The sequence below is a fragment of the Ovis canadensis genome, chromosome X, assembly GCF_042477335.2.
Source record: "Ovis canadensis isolate MfBH-ARS-UI-01 breed Bighorn chromosome X, ARS-UI_OviCan_v2, whole genome shotgun sequence".
Taxonomy (NCBI): Eukaryota; Metazoa; Chordata; class Mammalia; order Artiodactyla; family Bovidae; genus Ovis; species Ovis canadensis.
This window is the reverse complement of record NC_091727.1, coordinates 27,065,973-27,076,643: the sequence shown is the minus strand read 5'-3', so window position 1 is coordinate 27,076,643 and position 10,671 is coordinate 27,065,973. Positions and strand designations below refer to the sequence as shown.

At 38.8% G+C, this 10,671-nt stretch overlaps 1 non-coding gene across 1 annotated transcript; it reads right to left on the bottom strand.

Annotated features, from left to right (window-relative positions):
* Positions 1-464: 464 nt before the first annotated feature.
* LOC138931289 (U2 spliceosomal RNA) lies at positions 465-659 on the bottom strand. The gene has a single exon (XR_011446533.1). It is a non-coding gene; the product is annotated as a U2 spliceosomal RNA (small nuclear RNA).
* Positions 660-10,671: the final 10,012 nt, after the last annotated feature.

Here is a 10,671-nt window from a genome sequence, read left to right as displayed (position 1 = left end):
AGGAAAGTGGAGATACAAATGGAACATTTCATGCAAAGGTGGGCACAATAAAGGACAGAAATGACAAGGACTTAACAGAAGCAAAGAGAAAAAGAAGATATGGCAAGAGTACACAGAAGAACTATGTAAAAAGGTCTTCATGACTGAGATAACCACAATGGTATAGTCAATCACCAGACATGAGCCAGACATCCTGGACTGAGAAGTCAAGTGAGCCCTAAGAATCATTATTATGAGGAAAGCTAGTGGAGGTGATGGAATTCCAGCTGAACTGTTTCACATCCTAAAAGATGATGCTGTTAAAGTGCTACATTCAATATGCCCACAAATTTGGAAAACTCACCAGTGGCCACAGGACTGGAAAAGGTCAGTTTTTATTCCAACCCCAAAGAAAGGCAATGCCAAAGAATGTTGAAACTACTGTATAATTGCACTCATTTCACGTTCTTCAAGGTAATGCCCCAAATCCTTCCAGCTAGCCTTTGACATTACATGAACCGAGAACTGGGTTTAGAAAAACCAGAGGAACCAGAGATCAAATTGCCAATGTTCATTGGATCATAGAAAAAGCATGAGAATTGCAAAATACATCTGCTTTATTGAGTAAGCTAACGCCTCTGATACTACACTTGATCCTAGCCAAAAGGCCTAGAAGCAATTCCAATCCCAAAGAAAGGCAATGCCAAAGAATTCTCAGACTACCGCACAATTGCACTCATCTCACATGCTAGTAAAGTAATGTTCAAAATTCTCCAAGCCAAGCTTCAGCAATACGTGAACATGAACTTCCAGATGTTCAAGTTGGTTTTAGAAAAGGCAGAGGAACCAGAGATCAAATTGCCAACATCTGCTGGATCATCAAAAAAGCAAGAGTTCCAGAAAAATATCTATTTCTGCTTTATTGACTATGCCAAAGCCTTTGACTGTCTGGATCACAATAAACTGTGGAAAATTCTGAAAGAGATGGGAATACCAGACCACCTGATCTGCCTCTTGAGAAACCTATATGCAGGTCAGGAAGCAACAGTTAGAACTTGACATGGAACAGCAGACTGGTTCCAAATAGGAAAAGGAGTACGTCAAGGCTGTATATTGTCACCCTGCTAATTTAACTTTATGCAGAGTACATCATGAGAAATGCTGGGCTGGAAGAAGTACAAGCTGGAATCAAGATTGCCAGGAGAAATATCAGTAACCTCAGGTGTGCAGATGACACCACCCTTATGGCAGAAAGTGAAGAGGAACTAAAGAGCCTCTTGATGACAGTGAATGAAGAGAGTGAAAAAGTTGGCTTAAAGCTCAACATTCAGAAAACTAAGATCATGGTATCTGGTCCCATCACTTCATGGGAAATAGATGGGGAAACAGTGGAAAAAGTGTCAGAATTTATTTTTGGGGCTCCAAAATCACTGCAGATGGTGACTGCAGCCATGAAGTTAAAAAATGCTTACTCCTTGGAAGGAAAGTTATGACCAACCTAGACAGCATATTGAAAAGCAGAGACATTACTTTGCCAACAAAGGTCCGTCTAGTCAAGGCTATGGTTTTTCCAGTGGTCATGTATGGATGTGAGAGTTGGACTGTGAAGAAAGCTGAACACCGAAGAATTGATGGTTTTGAACTGTGGTGTTGGAGAAGACTCTTGAGAGTCCCATGGACTGCAAGGAAATCCAACCAGTCCATTCTAAAGGAGATCAGCCCTGGGTGTTCTTTGGAAGGAAAGATGCTAAAGCTAAAACTCCAGTACTTTGGCCACCTCATGCAAAGAGTTGACTCATTGGAAAAGACTCTGATGCTGGGAGGGATTGAGGGCAGGAGGAGAAGGGGACGACAGAGGATGAGATGGCTGGATGGCATCCCCGACTCAATGGACATGAGTTTGAGTGAACTCCGGGAGTTGGTGATGGATAGGGAGGCCTGACGTGCTGCAATTCTTGGAGTCACAAAGAGTCGGACATGACTGAGTGACTGAACTGAACTGAAAGCCTCTGATTATTTGGACCATATCAAACTTTGGAAAATTCTTCAACAGTTGGGCATACCAGACACCATACCTATCTCCTGAGAAATCTAAGTGCAGGAGAAGAAGCAACGATGAGAACCAGACATGGAAAAATGAATTCGTTCAAAATTGGGAAAGGAGTATGTCAAGCATATATATTGTCACCCTGCTTATTTAAATTATATGCAGAGTACATCACGCAAAATGCTCTATGGCTCACAAGCTGAAATCAAGGTTACTTTAAGAAATATCAACAACCTTAGATATGCTGATAATATCACTCTAATGGCAGAAAGCAAAGAGGAACTAAAGAGCCTCTTGATGAAGGTGAAAGAGGAGAGTGAAAAGCTGACTTAAAACTCAACATTAAAAAGCTAAGATCATGACATCTGCTCCCATCACTTCGTGGCAAATAGTTGGGGAAAAGGTGGAAATGGTGACAGATTTTATTTTCTTGGGCTCCAAAATTACTGCAGATGGTGACTGCATGAAATTAAAAGATGCTTGCTCCTTGGAAGAAAAGCTGTGACAAATATAGATAGCATAATAAACAGCAGAAACATCACTTTGCCCACAAAGGCCCATATAGTCAAAGCTATGGTTTTTCCTGTAGTCTTATATGGCTGTTAGACTTGGATTATAAAGAAGACTGAGTGCCAAAGAATTGATGCTTTCAAAATGTGGTGCTGGAGAAGACACTTGAGAGTTCCTTGGACAGCAAGGAGATCAAACCAGTCTATCTATAAGGAAATTAATCCTGAATATTCCTGGAAGAACTGATGCTGAAGCTGAAGCTCCAGTACTTTGGCCACCTTATGAGAAGAGCCAACTCATTGGAAAAATCCTGATCCTGGGAAAGATTGAGGGTAGAAGGAGAAGGGGATTACAGAGGATTAGATAGTTGGGTTACATCATCGACTCTGAACATGAGTTTGAGCAAACTCTAGGAGATGGTGAAGGACAGGGAAGCCTGGCATGCTGCAGTTCATGTGGTCGCAAAGAGTCAAAGATGACTTAGCAACTGAACAACAACAAAACATCACATATATTGTGTATATGAGTTGCCCCTGTTTGCACATAGCATGCTTGCTGTTAACAATATGGGAGTTAAACAAACTTAGTTCGTGTTTACAAACTCATTTAAATGTTCTGGGTTTCATTCTTTTCCTTTCATCCATCTTCTGGAGTTTTTGCATCTTTTTACTAGTTTAACTCTTTCACTTTTTATTTTAAAATTTTAGCTATTTTTTAAAACTTTTTATCCTATATTGGGGTATAGCCGATGAACAAACTATGTTGTGATAGTTTCAGGTGAATATATACACACTGCTGTATTTAAAATGGATAAAGAACAGGGACCTACTGTATAGCACATGGAACTCAGCTTAATGTTATGTGGCAGCCTGGATAGAAGGGGGGCTTTGAAGGAGAATGGATACATGTGTGTGTATGGCTGAGTCCCTTCAGTGCAGCTGTTTTAGATTAATCCTTTTCATATGCCACCTTGCAGGCTATGAGTTTTGATGTCATTTAAGAATGCTTTTCTTCTACTAGGTTAATTTTTCTTATTTACAGTTTATTTGATGTATTCAGAAGATTTGATTTTACTCCTTTTTTCTTACTCTGTATTATCTATGTCTAATATTTTCCCCTTTCTTTTTCATAAGCATATTTTAATCTAATTCTGTTTTTATTTATATTCAGAAGCTTGGCAGTTACTTTTATCCTTCTGTTGATTTATTATATAAATTAGAAGATGTGTAATCTAAATCACTAGAACGTATTGGCAGGAGTGCTTATGGTGAATCAGATGCATTTGCAATATTGCTGGAGTGAAAATCCGAAGTAGGCTAGTTTTAAATAATTACAGTGGTATCTTGACAACCTATCATTGATGACTTGTAGCATTTCTGTTTATTTAATTTTTTAAAGAAATATAACATGACAAATGATCTTGGAGGCATAGACAAAATAAAGAAAAAGGAGCAACACTGATGACTCTGAATTAAAAGTAAAATCATGTATATCATAATGATATACCTTAAAATCAATGACACTATTGTGAACTATGATATATCATTACTAAGACCTTTACTGAACCCTCCACCATGAAAAATGAGTATATTAGTTGACTCTCTCTTTCCATCTCTGCTTTCTAATAATTATTTTTATATTATATGTAATGTAAGCTCTATAATATATACTTTTAGAGTAATAATCTATTTTTGACTTGTCAACTTAGTATTTTATATTTTACTTCGCTCAATGGAAAATGTTTAAATTATTATATTTATACTTTCTCACACCCCATGTCATAATTTTAATTTCTTGTTAAACAGAACCATATGAAATTGCCCATTTTCCAAGGTCAAAATTGCCAACTCTTGACAATTTCATATAGTCTAACTTAATTACTATTATTTTTATACTAAGTTTTTATCATTTTAACTCACAAAACCATATTTACACACAGCCTAGGAGGTTTATTTGTATATAGCAATTGCCTCTGTGTAAAATGTATATTTTCAAAATCAGCTTGCCTGTGGGTCTCTAGGGCAAGTATTTTTCTCTCAGTAGGAAGTGTACCCAGTACTTTCTCACATAACACACCAACATAAGTTTCTCTAGATCTTTTTCTACTGACCACAAATATGAACGTCTGGGAAGTATGCTCTCAACTTTGGTGACAACTAGTAGTCTCTTACACAAATGCTGTTTAATCTTTGACACAGAGATATCTACAAAATGTACATAACTGTGTTAACATCTTGTATTAATTTCTAAAAATAGAATTGAATCTGTAATTTATAGGAAAATAGAAAAATTTCAAAAACCAGAGAAGTAGCAGTAACCAATTTTGATAAATCAAGCTAAGAGAAAAGGAAAATAAAGGAGAAAGAAAGGTGTAAAATTCAAATCACATGAAGAAAAACAAAATAGCATGACAGAAATTATACTAAATCAGTAATGAGGTGAGGTGAAGTCACTCAGTCGTGTGCGACTCTTTGCGACCCGTGGACTGTAGCCTACCAGGCTCCTCTGTCCATGGGATTCTCCAGGCAAGAATACTAAAGTGGGTTGCCATTTCCTTCTCCAGGGAATCTTCCCGACTCAGGGATCAAACCCAGGTCTCCCGCATTGCAGGCAGACGCTTTAACCTCTGAGCCACCAGGGAAGCCCCAGAAATTTGCTAATTATGCTTAACAAGATTAAAAATATGTACCATAAGGCTAAAAATAAGGTACAAGATAAAGACAATCCAGATTTTTAAAATAACCGCATAATAAGATTATTAGTGATACAATTAGTCAGAGTAGAATTTAAGTTTAGAATAATTCAGTGAAAGAAGCTTGGATTGTTGTGTCATCAAATGATATGGCCCATCAAAAGTATATATAACAGCTCAGTATAATTACTTATTGATCAAAATGTAAAATGAAATGTTTTCCAAAAATACTGTAAATAGATGAATCTACACAGAGGGAATCATTCATGTATTTTCTCAGAAATTTACAAATAAAGTAGATAAAAAATAGAAAATTTAAGCAGAATTAATAAGCTTATTCAAAAAGATGAATAGAGAAAATTGTGCAAAAGGAACAATTCTTTGTTAAGTCATTCTGGAACTTTCCCCAAAACTGACCATATTAGAGCCACATAGAAAATTATAATACAAAAAGAGTATCATGTTGGCTACATTCTCTGAATTCTATACAATGAAACGAGAACTGAAAATAAATTGAGGACTTCCCTGGTGGGCAGTAAATGGGAATCTGCCTGCCATTTCAGGGTATACGGGTTCCATCCCTGGTCTGGGAGTATTCCACATGTCTTGGAGCAACTAAGCCCGTGTACCACAACTTCTGAAGCTCTCATGCCCAAACTACTGAGCTCTCGTGCTCCAACTATGGACCTGGGGTGCCTAGAGCCTGTTGCTCTGCAACATGTGAAGCCACCACAATGAGAAGCCCACACACGGCAACAAAGATAAATAATTTTTTTAAGGATTGCCCATAAATATTTTAAAAATTTTAAAAATAAATTGAAAACCGTATTTTGCATTTGACTTCAAAGACAAATCATAGTTAGGATTATATATATAAAGTAGAAAATGTAATGGAAATAGTGTAATACATAATTTCTTAAAGCATTATTTGTACGAACCTGAGAAAGTTCAGGTTCAAGATGGCAAGTGAGATACCCACATTTCTATCATAGTTTCAGTTTCAGTGAAAGTCGCCCAGTCGTGTCCGACTGTTTGCAACCCGATGGACTATACAGTCCATGGAATTTTCCAGGCCAGAATACTGGAGTGGGTAGCCTTTCCCTTCTCCAGGGGATCTTCCCAACCCAGGGATCGAACCCAGGTTTCCTGCACTGCAGGCAGATTCTTTACCATCTGAGCCACCAGGGACATGTTGACCTCTTCTTTAGCAGAAGGTTCCAGAGAGAAGTATAAAATATGAAAGAATTAATTACCTTAAAATAAACTTTGCAAATCATGTGGTTAAACAACAAGGAAATATATGGAGGCCTTGTTAATTAATACTGATTGTCAGATTAGCCCTGAAAGCAAAACTGGTTAAAGAAAACACTCAGAAAAAAATGATTTTTCACTTAAGAATGTGTGTGTGTATTCCTGAAATATACATGTATCTGAAATGCAATATTGACAAACTAAATGTTGTAGATTCTTAAAAGAAAAATTATTCATGACCTAGTAGATGTTATCCCAAGAATTCAAGGAAGTTTCACAATTTAAAATATGGTAATGTAATTCTTTTGAGAGACACATTAAAAGGAAAAATAAACCATACAAGTATTTCAAGTGCTGCTGGAAAAGACTAACAAAATTAACAGCAAAGTCTATTAAAATTCTTAGCTAAATATAGATTTTTTCAATCTCATCAAGTGTACTTTTATAGAAATAGGGGGCAAATATGGTACCTAAATGTGAATTAATGAAGTAGTACCCTTAATATACTCAGTAATATATTATACATGCCTAAACATGGGTAGGTGAAAGTCGCTCAGTTGTGTCTGACTCTTTGCAACCCCATGGACGTTACAGTCCATGGAATTCTCTAGGACAGAATACTGGAGTGAGTAGCCTTTCCCTTCTCCAGGGGAATCTTTGCAATCCAGGGATCGAACCCAGGTCTCCCACATTGCAGGCGGATTCTTTACCAGCTGAGTCATAAGGGAAGTCAGAAGATATTAAGAAGAGGTGGCAAAAATACACAGAAGAACTATACAAAAAAGATCTTAATGACCCAGATTACCACAATGGTGTGATCACTCACCTAGAGCCAGACATCCTGGAGCCTGAAGTCAAGCAGGCCTTAAGAAGCATCACTGCAAACCATGTTAGTGGAGGTGATGGAATTTCAGTTAAGCTACTTCAAGCTTCACTCAATATGCCAGCAAATTTGGAAAACTCAGCAGTGGCCACAGGACTGGAAAAGATGTTTTTATTCCAATGCCAAAGAAAGGCAATGCCAAAGAATGTCCAAACTACCGCACAATTGCACTCATCTCACATGCTAACAAAGTAACACTCAAAATTCTCCAAGCCAGGCTTCAACAGTTCATGAACTGAGAACTTCCAGATGTTCAAGCTGGTTTTAGAAAAGGCAGAGGAACCAGAGATCAAATTACCAATATCCAATGGATCATCGAAAAAGCAAGAGAGTTCCAGAAAAACATCTACTTCTGCTTTATTGACTATGCAAAGCCTTTGATTGTGTGGATCACAACAAACTGTGGAAAATTCTGAAAGAGATGGGAATACCAGACTACCTTACCTGCCCCCTGAGAAATCTGTATGCAGGTCAGGCAGCAACAGGTAGAACTGGACATGGAACAACAAACAGACTGGTTCCAAATTGGGAAACGAGTACGTCAAGGCTTTATATTGTCACCCTGTTTATTTAACTTATATGCAGAGTATATCATGTGAAATGCCAGGCTGGATGAAGCACAAGCTGGAATCAAGATTGGCAGGAGAAATACCAATAACATCAGATATGCAGATGATACCACACATGTGGCAGAAAGTGAAGAGGAACTGAAGAGCCTCTTGATGAAAGTGAAGGAGGAGTGAAAAAGCTGGCTTAAAACTCAGCATTCAGAAAACTAAGATCATGGCATCTGGTCCCCTTACTTCATGGCAAATAGATGGGGAAACAATGGAAACAGTAACAGCCTTTATTTTCTTGGCTTCCAAAATCACTGCAGATGGTGACTGCACCCATGAAATTAAAAGACACTTGCTCCTTGGAAGAAAAGCTATGACTAACCTAGTTCAGTTCAGTTCAGTCGCTCAGTTGTGTCTGACTCATTGCAACCCCATGAATTGCAGCACGCCAGGCCTCCCTGTCCATCACTAACTCCCCAAGTCCACCCAAACTCATGTCCCTTGAGTAGCTGATGCCATCCAAGCATCTCATCCTCTGTCGTCCCCTTCTCCTCCTGCCCTCAATCTTTCCCAGCATCAGGGTCTTTTCCAGTGAGTCAGCTCTTCGCATCAGGTGGCCAAAGGATTGGAGTTTCAGCTTTAACATCAGTCCTTGCAATGAACACCCAGGACTGATCTCCTTTAGGATGGACTGGTTGGATCTCCTTGCAGTCCAAGGGACTCTCAAGAGTCTTCTCCAACACCACAGTTCAAAACCATCAGTTCTTCTGTGCTCAGCTTTCTTTATAGTCCAACTCTCACATCCATTCATGACCACTGGAAAAACCATAGCCTTGACTAGATGGACCTTTGTTGGCAAAGTAATGTCTCTGCTTTTGAATATGCTGTCTAGGTTGGTCATAACTTTCCTTCCAAGGAGTAAGCGTCTTTTAATTTCATGGCTGCAGTCACCATCTGCAGTGATTTTGGAGCCCAGAACAATAAAGTCAGCCACTGTTTCCACTCTTTCCCCATCTATCTGCCATGAAGTGATGGGACTGGATGCCATGATCTTAGTTTTCTGAATGTTGAGCTTTAAGCCAACTTTTTCACCAACCTAGACAGCATATTAAAAAGCAGAGACATTACTTTGCTGACAAAGGTCTGTCTAGTCAAAGCTATGGATTTTCCATTAGTCATGTATGAATGTGAGAGTTGGACTATAAAGAAAGCTGAGCGCCAAAGATTTAATGCTTCTGAACTGTGGTTTTGGAGAAGACTCTTGAGAGTCCCTTGGACTGCAAGGAGATCCAACCAGTCCATCCTAAAGGAGATCAGTCCTGAATTTTCATTGATAGGACGGATGCTGAAGCTGAATCTCCAACATTTTGGCCATCTGATGCATAGAACTGACTCATTTGAAAAGACCCTGGTGCTGGGAAAAAGTGAAGGCAGGAGGAGAAGGGGACAACACAGGATGATATAATTGGGTAGCATCACCAACTCAATGGATATGAGTTTGGGTAAATTCCAGGAGTTGGTGATGGACAAGGAGGCCTGGTTTGCTGCAGTCCATGGAGAAGGAAATGGCAACCCACTCCAGTGTTCTTGCCTGGAGAATCCCAGGGACGGGGGAGCCTGGTGGGCTGCCGTCTATGGGGTCGCACAGAGTCGGACACAACTGAAGTGACTTAGCATGGGGTGGCAAAGAGTCGGATATGACTGAGTGACTGAACTGAAACATGGGTAAAATCACTCAACCTATTCAAAATTTTTCTGGATTAGAAAACATATCGAAAGTAAGCCAAAAAATATAAATGTTAGAAATAGGACTAATTTGGTTTGCAGTAGTGAAATATCTACATGGCCTGACTTTGAAGTCAAACAGCCATTTAGAATTCAGTGATCTTCATACCGAATGCACATGCACACACACACACATACATACACAGACATCTATCACATTATGTACATGACCAGTAAGTGGTGAGAAAAGCATGTGGTGGTGGTTTAGTCGCTAAGTCGTGTTCGACTCTTGTGACCCCATGGACTGTAACCCGCCAAGCTCTTCTGTCCATGGGATTCTTCAGGCAAAAATATTTGAGTGGGTTGCCATTGCCTTCTCCAAGAGAAAAACATAAACGGATGCAATTTACAATAGTAACCCAGTAAAATTTTGCCCCATCTCTAGTGCTGTCACTCTAGTCTCCTAACCTCTAATCCTTTATGTCTTCACTTGTCTCTTTGTCTTCACCCTTGATTCCTTGCAGTCTTCAGTCTTTTTCAACAAAACAACCAGAGCTATCTTTTTTTTTTCCCTTCAGTCAGAGCTACCACTTAAAGCTGAAATTAGGTTTGTTCATAACCTTCAATAGCTCTGTTCTCACTCAGAGTGACAGTCAAAGACCTTACAGGACCTTGTACAATCATGACTCCCTTTATGTCTGTGACCTCATTTTCTGAAACTATCCATTTAGTTCTCTCTGTTCCAGCCACATTGGCTTCCCTCCTTTTCTTAGAACATATCAGATATGTGTTTCATCTCATATTGTTCCTCACATATGCTATTTCTTTGACTGAGTACAATTCCAAGTTTTACACAGGACTTCCTTTCTTTTCTCCTCCAGTTATTTATTTAAAAATCATCCTCTTTGTGAAGACCTTACAAGTTCATCCTGTTTAGATTTGTGTTGCCCAGCACAGGTCTCTTCTTTTCCTTAACACTCATCACTATGTTATGTAGTTTATATTTTCCTTATTTATCCTACTTATT